At 33.0% G+C, this 5,018-nt stretch overlaps 1 long non-coding RNA gene across 1 annotated transcript; it reads left to right on the top strand.

Moving 5' to 3' along the window:
- Nucleotides 1–1,204: 1,204 nt before the first annotated feature.
- Nucleotides 1,205–4,278, top strand: LOC145718384 (uncharacterized). Its single transcript, XR_014141767.1, has 2 exons — nucleotides 1,205–4,066; nucleotides 4,178–4,278. It is a non-coding gene; the product is annotated as an uncharacterized LOC145718384 (long non-coding RNA).
- The last annotated feature ends 740 nt before the right edge of the window (nucleotides 4,279–5,018 follow it).

The following is a 5,018-nucleotide window of genomic DNA, read 5'->3' as shown; positions in this document are numbered from 1 at the left end:
CAAAGCTGTAGTCATCAAAACAGTATGGTAGTGGCAAAAAACAAATATAGATCAGTGGAATAGAACAGAAAACCCCAGAAATAAACCCATAACTATATGGTCAATTAATCTTTGACAAAGCAGGAAAGAATATCCAATGGAGAAAAAGCAGTCTTTTCAACAAATGGTGTTGGGAGAACTGGACAGCTACATGCAAAGAATGAAACTGGACCACTTTCTTTAAAAATAAACTCAAAAATGGGTTTAAGACCTAAATGTGACACCTGAAATCATAAAAATACTTGAAGAGAACACAAGCAATAATCTCTCTGATATTGGATGTAGCAGTGGTTTTTTGTTTTTTTGTTTGTTTGTTTTTCTCTAATTATGTCTCCTGAGGCAAGAGCAATAAAAGCAAAAATAAACTATTGGGACTACATCAAAATCAAAAGCTTTAAGTTATCTAAACATCAAAATCAAAAGCTTCCATGCACAGTGAAGGAATCAGTCCAAAAAATGAAAAGGCAACCTATGAATAGGAGAAGATATTTGCAAATGACATATCTGATAAAGGGTTAGTATACAAATATAAAGAACTGATAGAACTCAACACCCAAAACACAACCCAGTTGAAAAATGATCAGAAGACCTGAACAGACATTTTTCCAAAGAAAACATACAGATGGTCAACAGGCACATAAGAGGATGCTCAACATCACTCATCATCAGGGAAATGCAAATCAAAACTACAATGAGACACCACTGCACACCTGTCAGAATGACTAAAATCAAAAACACAAATTTAGCGAGGATGTGGAGGAAAAGGAACCCTCTTGGATTGTTGGTGGGAATGCAAACTGGTGCAGCCACTGTGGGAAACAGTATGGAGTTTCCTCAAAAAGTTAAAAATAGAACTACCCTATAATTGAGTAATTGCACTACTGGGTATTTACCAAAAAATACGGGAACACCAATTCAAAGGGATACATGCACCCCTGTGTTTACGTAAGCAGCATTATTTACAAGAGTCAGCCCAAGTGTCTATTGATAGATGAATGGGTAAAGAAGTGATATACATACACAATGGAATATTATTCAGGCATAGAAAAGAATGAAATCTTGCCATTTGCAATGAAATGGGTGGAACTAGAGAGTATTATGCTAAGTGAAGTCAGAGAAAGACAAATACCATATGATTTTACTCATGAATAATTTAAGAAACAATGAGCAAAGGGAAAAAAAAAAAGACAAACCAAGAAACAGACTCTTAACGATAGAGAACAAATTGATGGTTACCACAGGGGAGATGGGTGGGGGAATGGGTGAAATAGGAGATCGAGATTAAGGAATGCACTTGTCATGATGAGCACTGGGTGATGTATGGAATTGCCCTATCAGTATATTGTATACATGGAACTAATACAGCACTTGTATGTTAATGATACAGGATTTAAAATAAAAACTTAACAAAAACAGAGGCCAAATTTTAAGTATATCAAGAAACTTCATTCAGTAAATAGCTGACCTTTCATTCGATTTTTCTTTTTAATGAACTTCTTTTTGTTGTATGTTTTTGCTCTAAAGTATTTCTATTAAACCTGGTACTGATGATTCATGGCCTACATCAGATGATGAAGACTTTAATTTTGATATCAAGGTAAAGTACTCTTGTGAAATTTGTTTTCCTGCTCTGAATTTAGTTTGTATATTATTTACTCTTAAAATTTAGCAGTGGCCTACCTATCATCATTTTATGTTTGTAATGGAAAGTGGGTCAGAACAAACCATTTTGTAGAAATTTTTTTTTTTTTAATTTTTTTTTACTCTGGTAAATACTAAAGGTGGAGGCTGAAAAAAGTGGGCTGGAAAATCTATAATGACAGGAAAATTACATTGGGAAAAGCTTTTCCATAATGGAGGAAATAAGATATTTGGTCAAGGATAAAGATTTTTCTGTGAGTTTTAGTTATCTTAACATGAGTTTTCTTTCTTTCTTAATATGACATTTATAATATTCATGCCTAAATGAAATCTTTAGTGGATTCAATTATTGCGGACATTTTTTCCCTTGGTAACATGTAGTTTTACAAAAGACTTTTTTCTCTATTTTTATCCTTTGTTGTACATTTAGACTAAAATAATATTAGAAATTGTGGAAATTCAGAAGTTTAAATTGTTTCTCAAAATTTATATTGCCAAGGTATTCCACTGTGTTTTCAAAATAATTCCTTTAAGAGTATAGTTAAAACTTTATCTAAGTGAAGAATACATGTTTTGCCTAAAATAATAATCAGCTCTAGAAGCAGAGGCTCTTCATACCCATATGGTAAAATGTCCAATTTCAGAAATCTTTTATACTACAGTTTTTAAAAATATCTACTCAATCTTTGTATCAGATTCTACAATTTAAAATTTCATTCTTATTTAAATATTCATTTTAAAGCCCCTGAATCATTATAAGCTACTGGATGTTAGGAAACATAATTGTGCATCTCCTGGAACACCTAGAATAAAGTCTTGCTTGGAAGAAATAATTTAATATTTTTTGAATGTGAATAAATGAGCAGACAGATGGAGTTCTGTATAATGGAATGTTATAAGTAATGTGCATAGTGTGTCATAATTAAATACATGAATTTTTAAAAATATGGCTCAAATTTATATTCCTATTTTTTAAAAAGATTTATTTATTTGAGAGGGAGAGAGACCACATGAGAGTGGGGAGGGTCAGAGGGAGAAGCAGACCCCCCCGCTGAGCATGCGCCCCTCCCCCTCCCCCACCCCATGCGGGACTCGATCCCGGGACTCCAATATCATGACCTGAGCCGAAGGCAGTCGCTTAACCAACTGAGCCACCCAGACACCCTATATTCCCTTTTTATGTTTAAGATTTATAAGTGCAAATGAATGATGTTGAGGAAATAAATAAATAAAAAAGGTTACAGTATATTTTTTAGTATCCTCTAATTGTGAACTCAGAAATTCTTTTTTTTTTTTTTAAGATTTTATTGATTTATTTATTTGAGAGAGAGAGAAACAGCATGAGAGGGGAGAGAGTCAGAGTGAGAAGCAGGCTTCCCGCAGAGCCAGGAGCACGATGCGGGGCTCGATCCCAGGACTCCGGGATCATGACCCGAGCCAAAGGCAGACGCTTAACCAAGCGACTGAGCCACCGAGGCGCCCCATGAGCTCAGAATTTTAGATAAAAATTCCTCAACTTTTTTCTTTAACCCCATCTGTGTCTCATTAGATATATCCTTTCAAGGTGTACATTTCTACTTAGAATTCTCTTTACCAATTCTTTCTCCATGTGGAAAGTTGATGTGTTAGAAACATTTGTTTTTCTAATTTTTTCTCTCTGTGGTAATAATTTATAACTTTCAGGTACTGATAAGGTAAAGGTAAGTGGAAAAAATATTTTTCAGTATATGTAAATATGATTATGGATATACTATAAACAGAAGTCTCTTAAATTTTTTGAATTACATATTATAAATATATATATTACGTATATATTGTAAATATATACATTACATATATATTATAAATACATCTAAAACAGAGGCTTTCGTTCATAATATATCCCTAATAACACTGACTTTTCTCACTCTACATTTATTTGTTTATAAAAACTGTATTAAAGAATTTAATTTTTTCACTATAAAGTAAATTGTTGGGGTGCAGGTGCCCCTTCAGATCACTATGTTTGTATCCTTTGAATAAATACCTAGTAGTGCAATTGCTGGGTTGTAGGGTAGCTTTATTTTTAACTTTTTGAAGAAGAATTTATATAATAATCAGGGGTAAGGAAAATAACATTTTGGGACTAGCTATTAAATCTCTCATAATCCTCATCCCAGGAGAAAATATAGGCTTTGTAAATGGCAGAACTGAGATCTGAATCTATATTTGAATGATTCCAAAACCTGTGTTCTCTGGGTAGTGGTGCTCATTTGATAATGGGGAATATTATAATTATTTTACCAAATGTGATACTTGTAATCCTTAAAACTATTAATTTTTTTCTAGACTGTCCCCAAACCAAACTTAAGAGTGCTAATGAATGCTTCTGAGCAATTCAAGAATGGTAAGCTATTTGAAGACGTGCTATTCACTGATTTTTGTCCATTCTTGTATTATTCAGTAATTCGAAATTACAGATATTTTCACGTTCTTTTTATTTTGTTTTTTTACTAAGTGGGAACAAAATGTGGCCTTATAACACTAGGAGGTAGAACTTTATCTGAGCATGATAATTCTGATTATGAAGATGAAAATATAGTTGGACTTCTTTACAAACCACCATTCAAAGCCAATGACTTTTCTTGTCCTGCTTTTTCAAAACCTTCTGTCAAGTCGTTAGCAGGCCATGGTGTTATAAAGGTAAGTTTTTCTGTTTTTAGCTTTTTTCCCTATTTTTTTTCCACATACCATCCTCTTGATCCTTATAATGAAAAGAATCTTAGGAAAAAATGGAAGTCCTCAAGATCATAAGGGGAAATAATATAATAACAACAGAGAGGTAAGTACCAGATTGAGATTTATAAAGGTTGGTGGGAGTAAACAATTCTTAGGTATGCCATTATGGAAGGAAAGAATTAGAAAACAACTGGAAAGAACAGCTAGATGGATGTGAAGATGAGGGAGGGGGTGGGGGGAAGAATTCATTTAAGAAGGGCAAGATGAATGTAAAGATTGAAGAGTTGAGAGAGATTATTATAAAAACACAATAGCAGTAGTGAGGCTAAGGGAGAGCAGATACTCTATATTACAAAATATGGTAGAAATTATTTTAAGTGCAAAATAAAACAAAGTCAAGTAATAAAAAAAATGCTTGACTCTTCTGAATGACTTACAGCTGACTTTTATGAAGAACTGGAAGAAAATTTTATCCTTCCATTTAAGTTTAATAAAGTGTGCTATCTTATATTTAATTTAGCAAAACCTGTGTTTATAGATAATGCAAAGTGAAATCTGTTTTAGGCCTTAATCAGATTTAGTATGAATTTTGAATTTTTGGCCATTGTCTTTCTTGTGGT

This window comes from Leptonychotes weddellii, unplaced genomic scaffold (assembly GCF_054177405.1).
Source record: "Leptonychotes weddellii isolate Sample4059 unplaced genomic scaffold, ASM5417740v2 HiC_scaffold_14884, whole genome shotgun sequence".
Taxonomy (NCBI): Eukaryota; Metazoa; Chordata; class Mammalia; order Carnivora; family Phocidae; genus Leptonychotes; species Leptonychotes weddellii.
This window is presented reverse-complemented; position numbering and strand designations above follow the sequence as displayed.